The following is a 25,269-nucleotide window of genomic DNA, read 5'->3' on the forward strand; positions in this document are numbered from 1 at the left end:
TGAAACGCGTATCCGTGGCCTTTATCCATTTAAAGCTCCATTTCAAAAATCAATTTGTTAAACGTTATCAGGTTCAGTTATCGATCGGACTACAAGCAGCCGTGGACTCGCTATAATACAGTCAGTGGCTTCCTAAAGCTCAGTGTGGGATATGAGGAATGGTTATGGTGTTTTAGTTCCATTTAGTGTCAGTGTGCGCGCCCGGCGAGCTGTGCTTTAGTGTCACACTGTCCTTTTTGTTGAGTGTCACATTTTATTTTTATTTATTTATTTATTTATTCTTGAATAAAACGGTTTAAGTTTCCTCGATCCTTAAGCCGCTGGGAAATATCTCTCTTTCTCTCGCTCTGTTTTTAATCTTATTTCTCTGATCCACAGCATGACATCCAGAAATAGACCTGGACAAAACAGTCTGCTTGCTAACTGCGTGAGTCAGAGTCAGAGACAGAGAGGAGAAAGCGAGACAGAAGCCAGATAGAGAGGGAGGAGTGAAGCGGGAGAGACGCAGCAGGAGAACGTGAGCGAAATAAAGCGAAGGGCAAGCACAACAGAATGAACCTGACCCATCACGATGCACTCGATATCCTCAAGAAGTGCCCGTTAAGCTCATCAGAGTCAGACCTTTACTGCTCGGGGAGGGGAAAAAGAAAGAAAGACCACAGTATTCCCAACTCTCCATCAAGGTAGACTTTATTATCCAATTACCGGCATATTGTTGGAAAGAGAGCGCAGCTAAACATCTTTGCCGTTCAATTCAGGAACGGCCGAGCCAATATTTTCTCATTAAGCTTTTTGCCAGCAGCGGCAAGTCATTCAGCGGTTGCTCCATGTAGTCATCTGCCAGATTTTGGTATGAATGCAATGACGGCGTTTCACATTTGGATTTACGTCGCGAATTTTGGTGCAATGTGCTGCTCTCGTCTGGCTGTCAACATGAATTTTTCCCCATCCAGCTTTTTGGACATTTAAATGTTACTTTTTTTTCTCTCTTTCTTTTAATGCCGGGTTTGCAGCTTCTCAGACACAAAGTAACCTCGAGTTAGAACAACGCCACGGCGTGCATTGATAGGTTGCTCTATTGAGAAAGAGAGAGACAGGAAACCTGATCCAGGAAGTGCATTCATTTGTTGGGGCATGAGTTTCCAGGCTTATCCGATGCTAATAAAGTGTCACAGGATGTTGTAGGTCTGGAAAGTTATCCCAGCAATGGGTACTGTGTTTTAGTTTTGTTTTGTGGGGCGAAGGCTACGAATATAGATGCTCTCAAGGATGCAGAGATTAAATTAGAAAAATAAAACCACAAAATTTGCACAACCAACAAAACAGCAGGTGATGGATTTGAACAAAAGAGGCCATGTGTTTGCGTAGTCACCCCGCCCATATTGCTTATTGCATCATTTGGAAAATCAAGTGTATTTAACGTTGGATGGTGCAGTGCAGGTATCATTGCAGAACGAACAACATGTCGCTTTGCACGTGACAAATAAAAGGCTTGATTAATTGATCATAAGGAGAATCCCGGCAATTTAGCTGCCCCGTGTGAGCGTGCACTTGGCGAGAGTGTGGAGGAAAAGCTCTCTTTTGTTATCAGGAAGAAACCACTGGCAGAACCAGGCTCAGGGTGGGCCAGCCATCTGCCACCACCAGCTGCAGGGATGGTGCAAAAATGCTTGCCAGCAGTGCACTTCAAAAGTCAAAATAAAATAGTAAAAAATGAAATTAGGCAGTTAATTTTAACCACATTGCTTAATTTTAAAATTACAAAAGAGTTGGATGATCAATTCAGGGGGAAAATAGCCAGATATGACATAATTAGTCTTGCTTGAGTTATGGATCATGGATCAACTTAGTCAATGCATTAGTGTAAGCATTGACTCGTATATAAATCACAAAACTACAGTCCAGCATGACTTAAAAGCATTTCCTCAACTTAAGGTGGCTGTGCCTTTTCAACAAGCTAGAGCACTACACGCTATACATGGTAAAACAGCATGTGCATGCTTGTATCATCGCATGCTCACATATGTTCATCCTTTCTAAATTAATGCACGAAGTAATGCGCACGCATGCATACTAACTCGAAAAAACAGTGTGTCCTAAAGTGCATGGCTGCCCGCTTGTTTTTTGCGTTCGCGTGCGTGCGTGCACGAATGCCGGAGCAGCTAGGCCATATGCTCCACGCTGCAGACAATCCGTTCCAGCAGCTCCTAAGAAACGAGAGAGCGAACAGGTCTATCTTCAGTGAGGGAAACAGAGAGCATTCCCACGGAGCCTCATTAGGGAATCTGGCAGAGAGGAGGAGTAGGAGGAAGTGGCCACAAAGGCAGGTGGTGGAGGAGAGCTAGAAGAGGGCGTAGGGGTATTTTACAGGGACAGAGGAACGGTAGAGAAAAATGCGTCTCTGGGGATAATCAAATGATGAGCATCCAGCGCTGCTTTTTGCTGCATTAAAAGCTGCTGGGTTTTGCTGGCCGACTGGGAGAGGGTAACTGGCGGAAGACGGTAAAAGCACACCTCTGGGCCTTCGACACTTTACATTTCGTACATTTTTTAACTCTCCTTTCCCCATTCCTGCCCCATTTGCTGCCTGTGTTCCTGCCGCTCCTCTGTTTTGAAGCCGTGTGATTTGATGGCCTGCTCGGCACTGTGGGATACCGCCTGATGCCCGGGCACTCTGCGAGATCTCACAGCATCTTGCAAGCAGTAGGCCGCCACTCCTCTTAAAGGGGCAGAGGAGATCAAAGTCAAAGCCTGAGAGTACGGCGATTTACTGCTCAAAGTAAGATGGAGACAGAAGTGAGGCTTATAATGATAAGTAGATAGGAGGGCCTCGATGGGCCTCGATGTTCACGTGTGAGAACTGTCACTTCCTGAGTTTCAAAACTTTGAATAACTTTACCAAAACCTGAAAGTTTTCAGAACAGCCAAAAAAAGGCCCAATTTGATTGATGCAAAGGCTGCATCTTTTTTCCCCCTCTTTTGAACAGCCATTCTGATCATTTCCTGTTTAGGGTGAATTCATACTGCTGCAGTCTCCTCCTCGTTGTCTTACACGCCTTAACCTTTTCAGTGTTACGTGCTTCTTCACCTTTGGAGATTTCTCCATCCAGAGCCAGAGAGCCGTCGGCAACATAGATTTATTCTCTCTGTTCGCTCTGGTTTTTGTGCATGTAGAAGCACTTCAGGGAGGACATTGTGTGTTTTAGAGAAACACTAGAGGAAACTGCAGGGAAGCCTATCTCTTAATGTTATGAGAAACTCACTGCCGCCGCTGCTGTTAGCTATTCCTCCTAGACCTGAACAGCATGAGGCCAGATGCCTTGTGTGCGTGCTGTGTATTTCCTAGCGCGTATCTCTGCTACGGAGCTGGTTTGGACTCTGTGGATATTTTTGCTTAGGAAGTCCTGGTGGGCCGAAAAAGGCTGTTTGTGCTTGCGTGCGCCTGTGAAAGTGCACGAAACCAACCACACTTCTATAAAGCGAAGGGAAGCTCTGTGCCTTCCAGCCCATCAACCACTGCCAATTTTTTCAAACACACGTGCACCCATACACACACACTCGGACTAATCCTCTAAAGGCAAAGTGGCCAGCGAGACGCAGTCGGGGAAAACATGGTCAGTATCCTGAAAGGACGCATCCTGGTCTCTGCTTCCTCTCCATCTCCTCCTCTGTACTTTAGAAACAAAGTAAATGCAATCCCCCCTTTATGTGTAACATCTTTATGAAGCCTGAGCTAAACAGCTCGGGCAATCACCTTATTGTCCAGTCGATAGGAAACCACAGCACAGCACCGCCTGTCTCACGTGGATGTAAACAGAAGGTGCGAGGTTGACAATCACGGTAAAACAATAGGGGAAAGAAAAGCCTCGAGGAAAGAAAAAAAACGTCTACTGAAAAATAAGCAGTCCTAGCGATCCCAGGACTCGTGGCTTTCTTTGAATTGCTTGCTTCAATCTGCAAGTGTTTTCCTGTGGAAAAGGTTGAAAATGTCAGGTTTCAGATTGATTATTTGTGTGGGCGTTGGAGTGAAGGAGAGGATGCAACACATAACAAGAAGACATTTTCTGTTATGCTGCAAAACATGCTTGTTTTGGGAGTGATTTTAATGATTTTACTTCACTTGACGTGTGGGGGAAGAGGGCCACTGTATCGCTGACACACTGACCTCTTTCATAAACCCACCAATGCTAAAATGCAATTTTGCAGATATAAACCACAGTCGTTTATATAAAGCTGTTTACTTTGACATGGCTAGATGTGTTGTCAAAAGAGACCAGTAAAAGCGATGAACTCACAGAACATTACACCCAGTCTTGCAGTTTCACTGAGCCCTGTGATCCATTTTAGTGCCTTACAGCTTTTTGTTTGGCTTTACAGCCTGCAGTTAAGTGTTATGGTTCACTTTAACAGTTACATAACGAACACACATAAAGCCAACTCCCCAACAGAGCTCGGGAATCGTTGCGTCAGCGAGGGTTCAGACTGCAGGATCATCATGTGGTACATGTAGACTTTGGATAGTTCCCGGAAGTGCTTAGTGGACAATTGGAATATGTGAACACAGAGAGACAGAAGTCCCTTTCCCAGTAATTGGTAATCAATAAAGGCATTGATCTACAGTTGTTTTAATACCACATTGAAGTGGATGCAGCATAAGTAAAATATTTAACGATTAGTGTTAACAGCAGGTGTTATATTTAAGGCTGCTGTTGGTTTGTTTTATTGGTTTTTGTTATTATTGTTATTTTTAATGAATATTGTTGTTTTTTTTCTACCTGCCTTCTTCTTCTGTGTTTTCAGCAATCTCATGATAACTCAGACTGAAATTAATTTTAATAATTCTATTTTTCATTCTATTCAATCGAAACAGGATAGAATGAGTGTGACAGGTGACTATCAATGATGTCAAGTAGCATAATGAGTCAGTACACCAGCACGAGGAGGTGTTTTTCCTGTGCACTGAGGTGTGGTTTTATAAGCCAACTTACATTTATGGAATTTAATTATTTGTTAATGTTAAAGTATTAGTTACTAGATACTAATAATACTTTAAGTATTTATTATTAGTAGTATTTATTATTTTTCCCCTATACACATACAACATGGGCAGGTAAATACTCGTGCTACATGCTATTCTTGTCATTAGCATAGAGGTCACAGCGAGTATCAACACATCACTGCCTAAGTTGGCCGTGGGAGGAACCACTGCAAACACGTTTTTAATAACAAATCTAATCAGGCACTTAACTCGCCTTCACCGAGCTGAACACGGACATTTTTAAAGAATGTAACAAAGGCAACGTGGCTAAAGCTCAGCGCTTTATGGAGAGTGCAGTAATAAACAAGTGTCAGCATCCTGTTATCTGGTAAAGTGATATACAAAAATGAAAATCTGAATCAGAAAAAAATTGGTTTTGGAAGATCAAACAATATTTCCTCACTAGACCTTTTTTTTTATAATGCAAATTATTTTGCGAGAACACAGTTTATACCTTGCACATTAATAAACTTTAAAGCTTTGCCAAATACAATCATTCTGATTGAACCTGATAACTAAATACCAGTGAACAAATATCCAAATAGGACTGTAATGGAATATATATTACTATTTATTTCTAGCTCTATTGGCACTTGGCAGCAATAATCCTCTAAGCTCGTACACGTCACAAAACTGGTGGTGTCCCAGTTTAAAATGCTATATTGTACTTTTTAGGCGCAGTGGATGAAAGCACATTAAAATTGATGGATGTAAATTAGAGAGAAAGCAAGAAGAATCACTTTTCTCGGAAGCCTCCCCGTTGATTACGTTTATTTTTGTATTCCTGTGTGTGATAATCACGTGTTTGCACATCAGTCCCCATTGTGTCTACACTCTGGAGTGGGTGTGTAGCAAAGCAGCAAAGCTTTTGTATGTAAACCAGTCTCTGCATCACATTTATCTGTGTTTATTCTCATGCCCGCTGACAGCCAACAGCTCCCAAACAGTCCAACAAGGGACTGACTATGAAACACCCCCTTTGATCTCCCCGTGTTCCCCCTCTGAACTCTCTCCCTCTCTGTCTCTCCCCATCCTTTCTGTCCTCCTGCAAATCGGCAGAGCCTCGCCCTTTCATCGCATCGATATTTAAAGCCGTCGTCCGTGGCTGTCGCTCTGTGTTTTTATGTTCGTCTGTGCACGGCAGCACGTGTTGTTAAATGCGTGCATGTGTGTTTATATATCTGCGTCTGAGTTAAGGGCTTTAATATTGGTGCTGACAGGTAGTGTCGGCAAGTCCAAATGTGTTGCCATGCTCGGGTGTCTAATGCAGAGGCTGACAGCCCGGTGACACCAGAGGGACCCTTAGATCTGTGTGAGTTTGTGTGAATGTCAGAAAATTTTTTCTTTTTTATTAAGTTAAAGTCAGTTTGACACCTCTTTGTGTGTTTTTATGTCTCTTTACTTTTCTTCTTGGTTTGTACCTCTGTGGCCCTCAGTCTGCTTTCAGACATTCGTAAAGCGGCCTTAAAGTGACTTGTTGCTTTTTTTATTTCACCTGCTAAATCTCCAAAAGCTCTTTTAAAGCCCCGATCAAAACTCGGTGCACGGTATCAGAATTCAGAATATGGACTCAAACATGCTGTGAGTGTTGAGGCTTTGATGTACTGTGCTGTTAAGAGAGAAATTTTTTTTAAAACATTTTAAACAGCATAGTAATTTAATTTTTTCCCCTCTTGGAAACTAATTCAGTTTTTGAGTATTTCATAGGATGTCAGCCTCAGTCTTTGCTTCTGCCTTTCCTACATCCATATCAGGATACTGTTTATCCAAACCCAACAAGGCTTACTTCACCTTGGTGGTGTTCAACTGCTGAAACCTCAGGTAACTTCACAAAAACGGGTATTTTATAGAGCTCAGCATTGACCACAATAATTGTAATCGTCTGAACAAGTAATCCGCCTGTAATTATGCACAACATGTAGGCGAGAGGCAGGATTTATCGTGCTGGAAGTTTTCTGCTGTCCACTAGTACTCCAAGGTCTTGGGTGCAGACCGTGTGGAGAGCAAAAGAGTGATTGCATTTGACATCATAGATAATTTAGCTTTTTATAAATAGCTTTTTATCTGAATTAATAAACGATCACATCGGTACAAAGAGAAGAAAGTCTTGGGCTGGGTATCAGCTGGCTACACTGATAGCCTATAAGTAATGGATGTTGATGATGACTAACATACTGACCAAAAAGGGGAAAAAAGTTTCTTTATTGTTAATTTTTCTACAGCAACAGGCTACACAGCTCCAAAGCAGCAGCAAGGTAAGAATTTCAGTGTGTTTTGTTGGTGTTTAGAAATAATTCATATATTGCTATTGCATGTAGTTAGCACAGACAGTATAAAAGAGGTTACTGTATACAAATGAGAGGGTGGAGTGTTAATTTAACAGCGAAAGAGGGCAAGCTGCATTCATACACTTTCAAGGTCCAATGCACAGCCATGCATACCGGCTAATTAGTGCTAAGTAAAGGGATCAGACTTTCCACATCCAGGAGTATACTAGGGTCTCCTCAGGTCCAAGCGACTTGAATTTTCTCATCAGACGGTTAGCGACTGAACATTACACAAAACACTGCTCATCTGTTGAAGTGCATGTAAAGCACCACTTTAAATACTGGAAGTATTTAAAGGTGACACAGTTAACATATGTTGAGGTTTAGGCAGAATTCTCAGTAAAGTTAAATGTGAAAGGTAAAGCGCTGCATTTCTGTGCGAAACCTAAATCTTCAAGAGTTTTAAGCATCTCACCTGCAACGAAGCGACCCACAAAAACATCACGTTACACTGGTAAATTAAATCAACCGCACCTTAAGCAGTTTAGCCCATTTTCAAGCACATCTTTTATTTTCCTGCATGCTCGCTGCTTATGTGACTGTGGTCTGACCTTGTTTGAAAGCCTGTTACTCACTGTGGGCCATTGTCAGTCTAATCCCAGTCAGGTTTATTTGTGGGAGCATGTGTATGGCCTCCGTCTAGGCTTAACGTGACTTAATGCCGCCGAGAGCCAAGCCACTTCTCTGCCTTTGATCCATGGTGGGAGAGACTGCACGGTTAAGACACTCAAAGACCACACCGTCATCTTTAGGAAGTCTCCTCCCCCACCCCACCCGCCACATGGTTTAGTTTCCTCTCTTTCCGACAAGGCTTGCATGTTTTAATTCACCGGATAGTAAAAGCCATCCTTCCTAGCTCTCCTTACCCATTTTTTCCATTTCCCTTTCCCTCTTAGGGTTTTTTTGGGGAGGGGCAGTGACAAAACCTTTCACATGCTGCTAAAGCCATGTCTCAGTGTCTGAGTGCGCTGAACCGTCACGGCTAATGCTATGTGGTCGGGTAGTTTTCATGACATAAGCAGACAGTGACAGAGAGATCTATAATTTTCTCCCTCTTGCGCTCGTTTTTGAGGCTTCCTCTCTGTTTCTATTCGGTCGGCAGAAACTGCAGCCAGGGGCGATGAGGGAATACCCTGTGTTTATCCCCTCCTTTCACAAAGATTGTATTTACTGGTGTTGTCTACGTGCTTCTCCGTGTGCTGAATCGACTCTTTTTTTTTTTTTTTTTAACTTCTCTTTAAGTAACAGCATCATGTTCACAACACACATTCACACCTGTGCAGCTATACATCCACTCGCACAGCTGTTTGCACTCCGTCGAGCATAACATTACAGCCGGGGTCCTTCACTCTCTGGGTCTCTGTTGGAAATGCCAGAACTGAAGTTAGGAAAGGAAGTGCTGTCATCGTCTCAGATTGCACCTCAACTCCGTCTAAAGCAGCACCAGTGCATGCTTTCTCTATTTTCATCTGCATTCCTCTTTAATTTCACCCCCTGCTTCTCATCTTTCCTCTTTCACGTCCACTTGCATGGATGCATACATATGTATAGATGTCATCTGCCATGTATTTGCCTTACCTCATTGCTTTCCCTGTTTTTGCTCTCTGCCACCTGCGCTCAAACAGCCATCCCTTATTTATCTCTGACACTGTCTCGTATTTATATCCTGTTTCTCTTTTCCCATACGCTCCTCATACTTCTTTTTATTTGTCCCTCTGTGCATATATATCTTCAGACTTGGCATGGCACCCATAAAAGCCCTTTTCAGTCTGCTTACTTCAGCCATGCTCTAGAATTTTTTTTCTCCCCCCTTCGGTCACGCTGCCCAGCTTAACCCTCTGCACGATTACTCATTCTGTGTTTTACTGCTCCACGTTTATTTTTAAAAATGCTTCCAAGTTCCCTTCATGCTGGCACTGCCGGCCGCTCTCGCCCATGCCAAGCGGCTGAGGTTAGCACAGGCCAGATGATGTAATGATGCAGATTTTTCCAGCGTTCCTGCCTCGCGAGTTGGTCACATGGGAATGGGTTATGGTAGAAGGAAAAACATATATTCAGAGGCACTCTTCCAGGTTTCAGATTTACACAGGTTGATGGGGTTAAAGGGGTGTTATGTATAGCTACCAGGGACATATCTGGTAGCACAGGACATATCTACATGCACGTAGCGTGTAGCCTGTTTTTATGAGGCTTTTATCCATGAACACACAGGTAGTTACTCAGGTGCTGTTCTTCTGTACTGTGCATATGTGTATTTGCTCCCTCTGTGGAACAGGCGGCTCAGCGTGTGTTGACATGTGCAGTCAGCCTTTAGCTTGTGTGTTTACCCAGGACCACAGAGCATGACTCTATCCATAGGCTGACATGCACATGCAGCTAAAGTTAGATGCATGGGCAAAACAGGGAATGAGTTTGTGAGCTAGTGTTGTTATAACCAGGAGAAAATATGTCTCGTTGCCTCCAATATATATCAATCTTACTCTAGATATTTCCTTCTATGGTTTAATAATCATAGCGTTATTTATTCATATTCATCTCATACTCTAAAATTGTAGTGTGAGATATAAAACAGATATTGATGGTCACCGCCTGCTATACCCTCAGTAGCCCCCCAGCTCTTCTTCTATGGAGCCAAAGCTCCCTTGTTTTGGAGTAGCAAGGGTCAAAGGTGAGACCAGGAAGAGGCTCCCAACTCAAGAGTCAGACATTCCAGCATTCCTTTGGTCTAAATCGGAGCGAACACAACCTCTCCCCGAAGATCAATGGGCAACCGTGTTATTAAAATGCAAGGCGACCACGGGGGGGAAGGACTGGATGGCTCGGTGGGTGGGAGGTGGCGCACAACAGCCGCACTTCTGATGGGAGTGACGAGAAGACTGCCTTTTTTATCTTGAAATTTGACCCCTAGCCCACCCCATCCACATAAACTTCCATTTATTTCAGTCCCAACTGATCTTTAAACGGAGCTGATGAATAATTCACTGTTATCCACTTGGCTCCCCATAAAGTCCCAATCAGGCAAATGTAATTCTTAATTCTTTATCTCTCGTTGAGATGGATCTTTAACCCTTCGTATCCATCCCTTCTTGCCTTTAACCGAGATTTTTTTCCATTTTTCCAGCTATTATAGGATTTCCACGGGTTAAAATGAAAAGTCAGTAAGGACAGAGTGAGCATAGGGACTCAAAAGCAGTTGAAAACAAGATCTCAGGAAGCTCATGATCTCGTAAATTACACGTTAAGCCACCTTTTAGACTTAACTTGATGCATTTGATCAGGTCTGTATAAGCACGGCGGTCACTTTTCTGTAAAAGTTGCGATGCCAACACGTAACATTTGTGCATCACTTTTACCACAGGAGTCTGAACTGGTTACAGTTGCAGTAAAGGGTGTGCAGTTGCAAGCTCAATGCTTTTATTTTGCTCTCTTCTCTGTTATTTGCTCGACCACAGGAGCTAATGATGCTAATATAAACTGTGAAGCTCTCCTTTCAAACTGCAGCTGCTGATGAAACTTTAATGCGCATTACTTCACTACAGTGCAGGGTTTTTATAACGTTGGAGCTTTAATGCATATGCTCAACAACAAAAATAACATGAATTAGGTTTATTAAGTCTGAATTTTTATGTAATTTAAAAAAAAACAGGCATAATTTACGTCTAATTTTTGGAATATTATGGATTTTTACTTCAATTGAATGTCGGTCTGTTCGATGTAGGTCGTAGAGCTCTGCAGGGCAGGCTATTTCAGGTCTCATCTCTCTCTTCGAAAACTTTTTTTTTTTTTTTTTTTTTTTTAAACGTTTAGCTTCCGTTACAGTCACATCTTGTTCTGATCCTCGTGGTTCAACATAGTGATGGCAAAGCACTGCAAGGGAAAAAGGAGGAACAGGACTGAGTTGTGTGCACTTGTGTGTCCTCGCGGTGTTTACGTGTGGAGGTCAGAGCAGGAGAAGTGAATGATTTATAAAGATTGATGGCTCGCTGTGCCCAGCTAAAGCAGCCGTGCATCGTTGCTGGAGAATGTCACCTGGTCCTGGAGGACCTTACAGAGCCTGAGCGACCATCCCGTATTTCTGATTTTAGTGCGCGCACGTTGCATATTTTGTGAATTTGACATTGTCCTGTTTGGACTGCTGGTGAATAGAATGTCATGTGGCTCGAAAGCTTTAAAGCAGCTGCTTAATGAACTCAGACTGTTTTGTCAGCTGCTATTGCTGAAGTCAATAGTGACAAAAAAACAACTAGTTATTTTTAGGTGCTGTTCATGCTCCCCGACATAGTTAAAAGCTGCCAGTTCATTAGTTAATTCATTTGGCAGAGTTGCAGAAACGCAAATTTTCTACTGAAGTGAAGTGAGTTTTGTGGTGTTTTTGTTACTTTGTTGTTATCTTTGAATTTTCATAGTGTTGATCAAGGATATTACTTTGCTCTTTAACTCTTCTTTCATTAACTGAGAAAAAATTATCTGCATTAACAAAACTCTAGGATCTGCACAGACCGCGGCACTGAAATGTTTCAAACCACAGAGCTCAAACTCAGGGGCTCTGAAACATTTGATAAACTCAACCAACCAAGACGGGCCATATGTTGCTCCTGCTGTCCTCCACTTGGCTTTATTAGCAATGTTCTTTTGGATGAGTTGCACTGTGAATTTTTGCCCGGGTCCAGACCTTTGAATCGGTCCGCTCCACCGAGTTCACTGATTCATCTGGCATCGTGGCATGAGACATCGTTTTCTCGGCTGGAACAGTCCAATGAGCACCGTAGGAAGACCAACTGGGAGCCAATGTGCTTGGAGCATTTTGAAGCTGTATGCAGGAACTAAAGAAGAAGAAGATTGAGGTGGACCACCCAAAAATTGCACCGATCATTGATAAGCTTGACGGCATTGATTCTTACATTATGTTTGCCTGACTCTTAAAGAGCAACAGATATTCCAGATTTGCTAGGACATCTTTTCGTTTGGGATCGGTTAGGAAACATCAGATCCCTCAGAATCGGTACGAGCGGATGTGATGCCCCACCGAAAATAGAATCAGACTCTGAGTTAAGTCTGTCTGTTATCAGGCAAATGAGAATTAAGACAGGATGACACTGCAGTCACTGACAGTTAGTCCCAAACACTTCTGATCACTCGTCCATTTCCAAGAGAAAAACTGTATCTGCATAATTAAAGCAAAATGATAAAATCAGCAGCTCATGTTAATGCATGAAGATTGTGTCTCTAAAGTGACTCTGATCATTAATATTAACAATCGCAGCAATTCACCCCAATTCGAAGAACAGTTGCGCTTTTGCATCAGATATCGGGGATGATTATTTTGACCTACAGCAGGGAAACTTGATATTTCGCTCTCAGGCATTCCACATTGTGGAAACTAGTCATGATTAGAGGCAGTTTGCCAAGTGAGCACAAAAACATGCTGTTTGATAAGAAAGGGAAAAACTGATGAGAAACCACCATATGAAGCTGTATAATGGAGCATGGAAGCAGGAACCAGTGATGAGTGACTTAGTTCCTGCCCATTTGATTTTGTATCTGCTGGCAGGCATTTGGTTGTGTTTTGTTTTTTGTGGGTGTGTGTGTGTATGTGGTGGTAGTGGTTGTTTTATATATTTAGTTTCATGTGGATCCATTCATCTGTTGGCTGTGCTGATGCCGAGTCTGATCATGCTCATGGGGTCTGTGAAGTTGATATGTTGCAGGGCAAGAAGTGGATAGCTCAGCGAGGCATTTCATGTCAGAGAGACTTAATGCAGAGGCATACGGGTGAGGGATGAAATAAGTTTAACAGATAGCGTCTTGCAAACCAGGCATGTAGAACATCTAATTTCAGAAGGAAGGGAGGGAGAAGAGACGGGAGTGTTGAGGAGACAGAAGTTGTGAGAAGTTCATCCTCATCATAAGGCAGGGGTAGGCAACGCCAGGCCTCGAGTGCCGGTGTCCTGCAGGTTTTAGATCGCACCCTGGGTTAACACACCTGAATCAAATGATTAGTTCATTACCAGGCCTCTGGAGAACTTCAAGAAATGCTGAGGAGCCATTTAGCCCTTTAAATCAGCCGTGATGGATCATGGACACATCTAAAACCTCCAGGACACCGGCACTCGAGGCCTGGAGTTACCTACCCCTGTCATAAGGCAAGGCAACACAGGCTGTACTAAACAGTCAAAAGTCCAAATATGTGAATCTCGTGTCCTTCTTCCCCTCACTAAATCTCTGTCTTAACACACACAAACACACACACACACACACACACACACACACACACACACACACACACACACACACACACTGGCACCTTGGGCAATGAAGATGAATGATGAGCACCTTGCTAAGCAGGGCTGCAAGAAGCTTTGGAGATAATGTGGGCACTCACATACACCAACGTTTCCAGCCGTCTTTTGGCGGCAAAGACATTTTGCAAATCTCACAGTGCCTTGTCATGCTTGTCATGCAAAATAGATGTTTGTAGCATTGTAGCATTGCTTTGTGGTCACATTAAACCATTTGGCTCATTACAGCCGGAAGCTTTAAGCGTATTGGCGTCCTGTAGAGAAAGACAACACCGATGCAAAGCTTATTAGACAGGCAGGAGGAGAAGAATCACAGTGGCTGGCAGAGTATAGAGCCATAAACAGTAAGAGCTACTGTAATGTACTCCCTTTCATTAATGTTTACTTGAGCTTTTCCATAAGCCTCTACAGGCACATTCACTTATGCAACAAAGAGGAAACACATGCACAAAATAGCAAGAGCCCAAGAACAAATGCTGGATTTTTGAATTAATTGATATTTGAATTTAAAATCTGATCTTGATGACAGAGAAGTCCTGTGAGTATAAAGGGAACTATAGGAAGTAAGTGGGCGGTGAGTTAAACTACTTAAGATGAATGATTGACGCTGCAACCGATGGGAGCAAAAGATGCTGGTGATTGAGGTGAGCGCAAGATGTAGTCAGTAAATGTGCAGCAGGGTTACCTGTGCAACACAGTCATTGACCAAGTTGTCATATAGCCTTTCAGTTAGCCTGAGCTTAAGGTTATTTAATAGAAACATGTTTTTCTTATAAATACGAGGTGATTAGTGTGTAATTAGATCTTTCAACAAATTGATGCATTTTGTCATAAACTTATATTTAACCCATTAAAAATACATAGAAGTGGACCACCTATGTAGTACACAAAGGCAGAGGAGACTAGTTGTAGGTGTTAGCATGCTGTGGAGGGACATGTCTGTACCTTCAGACTCAAGATATGAAGGCTCATACCTTTGTTTTATCATCAACTCTAAGGAACAAGACAACGCCAGCGGCATCTTAATAAAATCTCGTCCTTTTCCAACCTCACCTCAAGCCTCATCTCCTGAACTGAGATCTTGGCTCTAACACACAAAAATGTGCATTGACATGTTTATTTGTTCCTGATATTGTTACAGTTACTTATAGTTAGCAGGTTAGACATGCAACCCTCCCGTCTCTGGATCAATGCCACCTAAACCACAATAACAACAGCTGGTTTGAAGCTAACGTTATCCCGGCTAATGTTGGGCTCGAGTGTTCACTTTCATTCTGATAAACAATTTGAAGCTGTTTGATAAACAGAAGCCTTCTCACATCGTGTAAGAGTTTATTTACTAAGCTTCAGAGCCCAACAATGTTATATGCACTTTAAGGACAGTTTTACTACTGCTGGCTAACAGCAGCTAACAGAGGCTAACAGCAGCAAAAACAGCAGCACTTACCAACAGGAAAGTTCAGCACAGCAAAGTTCCTCAACAACTCTCATCAGTGTCGCTGTCGCCGGACAGAAGTGAGCTTCACTGACTCGATTTGTATCAGACTTGTTTCACAAAGATTTACAGCTTCTTTCAGAGCAGAGGCGAACACTCGTCACCTGACATTGACAGCTGAGGTAAACAATGCGCTAACGGCCCTCCAAAATTCGGGGAAAACGCCGCGGTAAGAAAACAGAATTCAGTTGAGTGTAATTTGCAATCTATTGATTTCTGACGGTGAAAATTTTACAAAATGTAGTGTACATTTGAAAATCAAATGTAACACAAACACTAATGCTGGCATGAGGAAGACAGGAAAGGTCGATACCAGACTCAATACTCAGACTAATAGGCAGATTGGGGATGAGCTCATTTGTGTGTCACTGTCATAGGAACCTCTTCCCTAATTTTCCCTGTGTAGTAAATTAGGGAGAAAGTGGTGTTGAATGGGTCGGGATATATAATTGGTAACAAAAGATGAAAGGAAAAGTTTGCACATCCCTAAAGGAAAACAAAAAAGACCCAAACATCAAATAATGCACACTGCAGAACTAGTTCAAAAAGATGAACGGTCCTGTATAATCATTGAAATTAAATGAAGTAGTGTTTTGTCTGAGCAAATACATCAACATGATGGAATTGGCGTGCGATATCAGTGTGATCAATGCATCAGGCGGGCTCTAATAAGCTCTCACAAAACACATACGTAATTGCATCATATGTTGTGCGTGCACACAAAAATACACACATGCTCACACACACAAGGGAAGCAAGGCAGTTATTAATCACGTTAGGGGCTTGTTGTACTGACAGAGCTCTGCAGAGAGAAATGCTTCATTAATATCAGCCCTCAAGCCCCGTAGAAGTACTAAACACACACACATTAAGCAGCTATAGACGCACTGTGCATGTATGTAAAGGAACACGCACATTTGGTTTGTTTGGATGTTTGTTTGTTTGTTTTTTTTATCTTATTTGTATATTGATCTTGACCTGACTAGCATATTCCCACTTGTGTATCAATCAAAGATATTTGCACTGATAATCATCTGTCTCTCACACACAAACACACACACACAGAGGCATGAGGGCTCTGTGAATGTGGAAGACTTATTTATTTATTCACCGCTTCCTCTATCCAGGTCAGGTCATCTCCGACAGCTTAATGCACACAAGGCACTGCTTTGAAAACATCAGCCAGCCTCTCCCTCTCTGGGTATTTGAGGACTGACAGCTAAACAGAGAACACGCGCACACACACAGCTTCAGGTGGTCGTGGTGGTACTGTCTGTTGGCCCCGCTAAGGCAAAGCTTTGATTTCCTCCCAATTCCTTTCTTGTTGGGGTGGAAGCGCTCCTCCTTCTGACGACAGTTTGTCTGCTGCTGCCGCTTGATGTTTTTATAGCAACTTGCCGTCTCTCCGCGGACTCCCTAAGTGACCCCCTGCAGGATTCAAGCAGCACCCACAGTGACACAAACACACACACTCAAAATTAGGTCCGAAAGGAAGCGCCTTGATTGGAAGAACCACAATAAGTCTCCAGCTTAGCTTCCTGTTTCCATAGGCTATTGTATTCCAAAATGGCAGCAGTAGCACAATCAGGATGTACGTACACGCAGACATAAACACTTAAACATGCACATGAGATCTGCGTCTCCCTTCTAAGCTCCTGCTCGCAAATAAACAAATATAAATAAGACAATCATTGAGTGCAGTTTATTTCCAACCAGTTGTCTTTTCTAATGGGAGTCAGACATCCAAACATTTGCTTGTTATATTATATTTCAGTTTTTAAAATGCATACAGACAAGTACTGCTAATAAGGGTTTGTTTTTATATTATACTTATATCTTTTTTTTATATCTACTGTCTGGTAAAGTCAAACAACAATCAGTTGAAAGTAGCCGAAGATAGACCATGACTAGCTGAGTCTATCTATTTATCCCCTGCCGGTATCAGTTTTATCTACTTCCACCAGTTATCTTAATCTTACAGCTATTTCAAACATCTGTTGATTCTTATGGGTTAGTTGCTGCAGTCATGTGTTGATTGTAACATCTGAAATTTTAACCACTTGCCCATGTTACAAAATGTAACCATTCCCATTGCATTTTAGTGAGTTCTCCAGTGCTTTTAGCTGCAAACATGCTCTTCATTATTTTCTAACGATTTGACTGTTAGTTTTAGTGAAACCTGCCATTCAGCAGTTGCTCTGCATGTCACGATTTCCCCTGCTCTGGTTTCTTTCTGATCGGTTTTCTCAAGAGATTTGTGACATTCAAATGTTACATCTTGCACAATGTGTGGATATTACTGTGATTGTTTTTTGTTTTGTTTTTTCAAATAAAATTGTAATCTCTATTTCTCTAAATGCATGGAGCCGGGCCATAATCCTTCTCCATATCCCCTGCATAAGTGCCCCTTGGATCCATGGGAATCGCTCTCCAACCTGCCCATCAAAGAGCTCGTACAGTAGTTAGTCCTGCTTCTTACCACACTGACTCTGTCTGCCGCTCCCTTATTCACGACTCTGCGATGGCTAACACCTTCACACATGACACAACAGAAATCATGTCTTCACACGTTATATCACCCTAATTTTTTTTTTTCCATCTGTTAATAATGAAATTATTCTACAGTTACGCGTCTCTAACAGGAACTAGCAAACTTGTGAGGAAGTCAGAACTTCCCCACAAGCGTTACTGCTACAACATCCTCCTTTTGCGGAGGATGTTGTGTTCCTGTGTGTGTGTGTGTGTGTGTGTGTTTGTTTGTTTTTTTTAAAGATCGATTTTCATACTTGGTCTATAGCTTTAACAACTGCTTTCTTGCAGAGAAAATCCAGTAAAAGGTTCAAATGTAGTTAAAAATGAGAATCTGAATGTATGGGACGGCAGTTGTAGTTGTTTTTCTGCCCCAACCTACTTTTTGAGATAAGATGAAAGTATCGGAACCTCTAATGCGGTAATTTCACCCTAGATTTAGATAAAATGAAAAGCAAATCTGCCCCAAGAATGTGCTAACAGGAAGGTGAAAGGGAAAACTAGTTAATTGGCAACCTCATTATTCATGCTGATGCAGATCGCTGTAGATATCAAAGTCATAGTCCATTTGTACAGGCGGACAACAAAAATAAACAAAGGCCCAAAACAAGATTACGTTATGGAAAGTTGTGAAGATTAAACAGAAATGTGCATTTTAGTTGTACAATATAGAACAGTTAGGGGAGAAAATCATTTAAGTTTACCACAATTTGTTGACCACATGCACATATTTAAAGTTCTTTAAAGTTCATTTGATAGCAGTTGCAATTTATTCTATCAGCAAATCTGGCTTGTGCACTTTGTTAAATCCTGCGTGGTGTGTGGTAAACGGATTGGTACTTATATATATAGTGCCTTTCTATTCAGTGAAGCACTTAAAGTGCTTTCTTACTGCAAGTCTCACTCATGCAGCACTTTTATTTATGCCTTAGGGTTGCCGACACATAACAGTCCTTGCTCAATAGTACTTTGGCACATAGACTGGTAGGAGTTTTCCCTGGTATCAGTACAACAGCCTAAATGTGTAACATATTAAACAGTCTCTTAGACTGACTGAAGCATACTGCCTCAAAAATGCTGCTCATGGTGCTTTTTTTAAAGAACTATAAAAACTATACCGCACCATATTAAACATTAAATCAAGTTTAATATCTCTTGCGGGAAAACCTGTTAATAACCAACATATAATACTATAAGCTATAGTCTCTTATAAGGGCTCACAAAGCGCACACATCCACACAGACTCTGTAAGATGCTAGGCTCCTGTACGTCTGTCGTATCATTTGTAGCCAAACTACTTAGAAAAAAATCAACTTTTCACGACTCTTCCCAGTATTTCTTCACCACCGAGCATATGCGAAAACACACGTTTTGTGCGTTTTTGTTTTGTTCTCGTTGACATTTCACACAGATGTGTTGCGACCTCGTGGCTGAACGAGGCCTGTGATGTTTTACTGCACGCAAAAAAAAGAAACACAACAAAAAAACAGACCGGCAGTGTCGATGAAAGGGCACGAGATTGTGGTTATGATAATTTCATGCTGATGTGCAACTACAGTGAAAAATCCCCATAATCTCACTATAATCTAATTATACAGTGTCACAGTGGCAAAGGGAAAATATTAGGCTAATCTGATAACGCTTGCAATAATTAATTGAAAATGTGCCTAATGGGCCTCTGAGAACACCTGGCAGTGTTTGTGCTTCCACTTGTTCCAGTTTCTGAGAACAGCGCTCTTATCTGGGCATTACTGGGAGGCATGTATGGGAGATGTGTTATTGAGGATTACTTCCCTTCCATCTTTTCTCTCTCTCTCTCTCTCTCTCTCTCTCTCTCCCTCTCTCTCTCTCTCTCTCTCTCATTCTGCAGCCCACGCAGACTTTTCTCTGCGGTTTGACACCTGAGTGTGTGCAGGTTTCGTGTCTTACATTATCTAAAGAAAGTGGTGGGTGGAAGGAAGCACACAGCAGCACACCAGCTTTTGAACAGGCACATATGAAGCCACACACACACACACACACACTGGCAGGAACAGACACACTCTCTTCATGCCGAGAAGAAGACAAAATGTCAGGGCTGGTTCTGGGAGACAACTGCTGGTGCTGCTGTCGGCATGGAGACCGCTGTGGTGTAGGGTTGCAGCAGAAGACTGCCGTGCTTAAATTCACTCAAAATGTCAAAACACCTGAGGGGGGTGTGGGCTGTGCCTGGACCTGACAACTATCAACCTTTCTCTGCCTCACGCGCTCTGACAAAAACTGGTTGGAAACCTCAGTGATAACTGTGTAACCTTTCCAGTAAGCACTCTGCCCTTTATTTGTTTTCAAATCATATTCTTTTTTGTTTTGCTTTACACCAACATGAATTTTAGGCACCGCTTATATTCCCCTTCAGGACACGTGAGGTGATTTGCTGGAGCGCATAGAGCGACTGGTTCACCTCTTTACCTCCGCCTTAACTTACGACCAAAGAGCCTAATAAACACCGCATGTGCATGTTTAAAAAGAGGAAGACTATTACGGATCCCATTAGGGCTGCTTTAGGCTCTCTTCCGTCTAATTTATTCCCTGCATGTTAATTGACACAACCTTGCTTGATATTTAGTGGCCATGAATTTCCTACAATGCACGCTGTGGTATTTAACAAAGCCTTAAAGGGGAAGGAGAGCGTTGCTGTTCAGCCGTCAGTATTCGGTACAGCTGTTACCGGCTCTGCAAAGATTTATGGGAAGCCTAATCCAGGAGGCTGCTCCACTTGTGTGCAATTTTTGTCTCAGTGGGAATAATGTGCAATTTGTCCTAAGTTTGGTGCTTTGCCAGAAGGGAGATGCCAGCCGTGTGATTTGTCAGGCAAGTGGCCTTCTAGCCAGATGTTGGGCGGTCAGCTGACCAGAAATTAATTCAAAATTTCGACCATGCAGGCAGTAAAACTTCTGGATGTTGGAGCTTAACAAAACAGAAGAAACAGAAGACGCAATTTAGCAAAAAATTTAATGGGCAACCACTTTGATGGATGATTAATTATTTATAAGAACATATTTTATGGTTGAATTTCTCAAATGAGATTTCTATTAAACCTGAGTCTTTGTAGACATTAGAACAGATAGACATCAATCAGTTGAGGTAAAACAAATCTGCTAATAACTGTTACATTCAGCCCTAAACTGCTCATTAATATGGAGATACTTTTTTTTTTTTAACAATCAGCTAATCTTTCTCCTTAATGCACAGTCTGAAAGACTATTCATTGCAACAACTAATATGCAGATTGGGGAAAAAGTACATCCCATGATTCAGTCGTCTGTTGAACCACTTTTAGCAGAAATCACTTTGATTGTTTTCTGTATGACTATCAGTCTCTCACATTGCCAACACATTAGTTTATTGAGGTTTTCAGCCATTCGTTCATGCACAGCTCTCGTAATATCCATAGTATTTTAATAGGTTTGAGGTCTGAGCTTTGACTGGGCCCTTTGCAACGCCTCAGCCAGGTCATTGTACATTTTCTGCTGCTTTTGTTTGGCATCGTTGTCCTGTTGTGTGACCCAGTTTCATTCAAGCTTTAGTCAGCCTTCCATTTGGCTCTATAATATCTTAGTATACCGAGGGTTCATGGTTGACTCAATGACCTCAAGGTGCTCAGGTCCTGTGGCTGCAAAATGAGCCCAAATCATCACCCCTGTGGCTGACAGCTGGTACGAGGTGTTTGTGCTGATATGCTGTGTTTGTTTTTTGCCAAACACGGAGCTGTGCATGATGGCCAAATCTCTCCAAAGGACATTCTTGTTGTTTTTGTTCAAATGAAACTTTGCAAACCTAAGCATACTTGTTCTAATTGGGCTTTCATTAACTTTAGCTTTTAACATCAACTTTTGGGCTTTTGTGCCAGGAACTCTGCTGGAAAGATCGTCATCGTGCTAACACTCACCTGTTTTTATAGAAGTGCTCACACTTGCTGATGATCACTTAATCAAGTCCATTTGATTCGCAGCACTTGTTTGGTACTTATATTCTTAATTAAGAGTGCATGTTTTTCCCCAGAACTAGAAAGTGTCCAGTAAAAACATTGTAAATGAGATTAATTTTAATTATCCCTGTGTCTGCTACTCTTTAGCATTTTCCAGAGGCCTAAAAAAACACCCTCAGGCTTTAAATTGTTTGTTTCTTTTCAACCAACTCTGCCAACCACAGAGATATTGTAATTACAATGATACAAAGCAGAAACTAGCAAATTCTAGTTTTAGAGTTGACTGCAAATTAGACCCACTTATTATATTTTTGCACATAATTTCTCCCCTGGCTTTAAGTGGAAAGTCATTCCCAGCTTTTGATTGGCTGCTTGCCCAACACTGTACCAACAGTTTTTGCATACAGAAGCCGAAGTGCACTTGGTTTAAATGTACACATACACTCCTGCTGTGTGGCAGCAACTAAAAATGCTGTCTTCTCTGTCATGCCCTGTTGCCTGATGGGTTTGTCGTAAGCCACATGAGGCCATGTTTGCCTCCTCAGCAAGCTGACTTTCTTTCTTTCTTCCTGTTTTAACCGCAGGAAATTTTCCCGTCGCCGCAGGCTGTATGAACAGCTGACTGAATGTCTGACTGAACGGCTGCCTGGCTGACTTAAAAGGGACTTTCAGGCCATAGTCTGCCGTTAAGTGTCCTCAACTTACAGTAATTGGTAGGCTTAGGGCTCATCAGAAAAAAGCTTGTCATGCCAGAACCAGCGCCCAAAAAAACATTCAAGAAATATTTACAGTAAGGAGCGAGTGGTTCCTTGAGCCACTGTTTAGGAGTGCGTGTGGGTGTGGTTGAGAGCAAGCCGGAGCGGTGATGCAGCTCTCTTGCCACTTTAAAACCTGTCAAATAAAACCACAATTATTGTCACACTTGGTTAAAAAACAAAGGGAAATCTTACACAAATGAAGTTTTGCATGCGAGTTTCAACTCTGCATTTCCCATCATCATCAGACTGTTTCACAGGAAATCTGGTACATTGCTTATGACAAAAAAGAGACAATGTCTGCACTGTGTTAGATCAGAGTAATACTAAACTAATATGCCGCTCTGCTATTGTTGCACCCATCTGTTTATCTTGTTGAAATGCCCGTGGACTGTTATCAAAAGCAGTGAGGAATCTGTTGTCTTTAAATAAGCTTATGCTGATTATGTGTGATTGCTCGAAAACCACAGTTTACATTAAGCTGCTGCCACTTTAACCCTGTGGATCCTTAAGCGCAGTTTTTGTTTCGCAACTGTATTAAATCCCTTGCTTCATAAACAGTTGGTACTGTAAGATTTAAGCAAATATGTTTTTTGCACTGCTTTGGCTGGGTTCAAAGCCATGCAGCACACTTCCACTTCGAGTTTGCATAGTGCAGCCATGCTTGCGCAGGTTTTCTCCAGACACTCCAGTTTCTCCTGCCACTGTAAAACATTTGATATTTATGCTCCCCAGAGGATAAATTAGAATTGCTTGGTGGTCTGCCAGGAGCTTTGATGATAATATATATAATAATCTTGCAGCAAAATGTACAATTGACCAGAGTGGCTGAATATTATACACTTGGAATTTGTGGTATTTGCACCCTGACTCGTGAACTCAGAACATTACAGACTGAACCATTTTTTTTCTTGTGCTCAAGGGGATGTTTGAATTTCTCAAATAGCTCTAATATATAGCCAGAGTACTTCATTTGATCGGTTTCCCTTAATTACTTGACCCAAAAAAAGGGGAAAAAAAAACAGAAGAGGAAATCCAGCTTCCAGCTAACATGTTTCTGAAATCAGGTTACCACTAAAAGCTGGGAATAATGACATTGCTATAGTGCAGATAACCTCACTCTGCTGCTTTGGGCATGTAGCAACATCCTCTTTATAATAGGATGGAACATGCTATACGGGGTAATTCCAGAATTTTATTTCTCTTGGTTACCACCTCAGGATTTTTTAGCTCTGTGCACAGCTTTCCATCCAGCCCATTCCCAATCTACCTTCATATTTGACCTGCGCCTCTAGGTTTCTGATGTCTTTTCCCCAAGGGGTAGTATGAGGAGAAGTGAGTGTGTACCACTGTAAGGCTGCAGACAGGAAAGGGAGGAAATAAAATGATGTAACTTGTAGTGAATGGTCACCTTTGTCAAGTGGAGCAGTTGCAAGATGGCCCACCTGCTGGTTTCACTGCTTCTAATTGGGGTTTTCATCAGTTCCTGGCTTCCCACGGGGGGTGTTTCTGTCGGTTTGGTACAAGTGGTAAGAGAGCAGAAAATGGGAGACTGAAAAGCTCGAAGAGAAGAAGGGGTTATAAGCGGAGAAGTCCTGTAGAAGATTAGAGGAGAAAATGAGAGGGTGAAATGGGTGTAGGGTAATTGAAGGTAAGAGGAAAGCAAAGAGGAAGAGGAGAGAATAGCAATGTGAGAAGTGTAGCACTGAAGGAATCAAAAAGGAAGACCTGAATACGGCCTCTTCTCTGTCAAGAAGGGGAACCTGCGAAAAGGAGGCGAATGAGAAAAAGCAGAGGAAAGAGCGTTTCACCCTCAGGAGTGCACGGCGGATTTGTTAAGGCGTACTCTTGGCATCAACCTGTTTGAGCCGAACAAGAGAGAGCAGCTTAACTCGCTGTAGGAGAGGTTACAAGTGTTGAACTCGCACACTAATCAAGCTTTCTCCTTGTGTTTTCTCCCCCCCACCCCCTTCTCTTCTCTCTCCTCTCTCTGCCTCCCTGCACTGCCCGTCATCCACATCGATCTACACCATCTAGGTAAGAAAACTTTTTCTCCTTCTCCTTGTGAGCTTGTGTGTGCATGGCGTGTAAATGTGTGGGAGGCTGGGTGGGGCGTGAGAACTGGCAGGGTGGCAGGGGGAACATGCCCAGCATATTAACGATGCCCGAATTCTGCACGCAAGCAGCTCTCAAACATATAGCTCACGTGTAAATAAGAGGCAGGATTGCTGTCAAAGGGCCAGCTTTGTGGACCGCTTTCAACTGACTGAATAAAGAGACACTTTCTTCTTCTTCTGTTGCCTGCCAGAAAGAGAGATTATCTGCTGAAATGTAATGAAGGAAAGAACAGTAGAAGAAGGGAAACTGGATAAAAAATTCTAAAAGACAAATAGAAACTTGAATTTTGCAGAATTTTTTTTCCTTCTGAAATGGAATTAGTCTTAGCATTGGCTCCAGATTTTTAAAGGTTCTGGCATAGAAGCCAGAAAATCATTGTTAATGACACCCATGGCCTCTATAAGTGAACTGTAGTCACTTTTAGGGATGAAATACATGGCTTAGAATTCATCCACCAGGAGACAAAAACACAGCCTCAGGGGGTCACAAGCTATTGCTGGTCCCAAGCCTGGATAAATGAGAAGGATGTTTCTGTGCCAAATCAAATATGTGGATCCAACCACACTGGCGATCCTTTGGAAAATAAGGGAGCAGTTGACAGTAGCTTAGCAGCCAAGCTAGTGCTTGCTAACGTTAGCCAAAAAAAGCTTGGGTGCAGACTTTTCCTGATATTGATCCTAGTCTAGTTTTGCTATCATTGGTATGAATTTATGTTTAAAGAGGCAGGTGTCTGGGTGCTGG

At 42.3% G+C, this 25,269-nt stretch overlaps 1 protein-coding gene across 1 annotated transcript in view; it reads left to right on the forward strand.

The window, feature by feature from the left end:
• ext1b (exostosin glycosyltransferase 1b) overlaps window positions 1–25,269 on the forward strand; it is a 130,729-nt gene that overhangs the window by 24,400 nt on the left and 81,060 nt on the right. The gene's annotated exons all lie outside the window — the stretch shown is intronic.

This window comes from Copadichromis virginalis, linkage group LG22 (genome assembly GCF_057382275.1).
Source record: "Copadichromis virginalis isolate Kocher_CV1m ecotype Utaka linkage group LG22, C_Virginalis_male_GT1.1, whole genome shotgun sequence".
NCBI lineage: Eukaryota > Metazoa > Chordata > Actinopteri > Cichliformes > Cichlidae > Copadichromis > Copadichromis virginalis.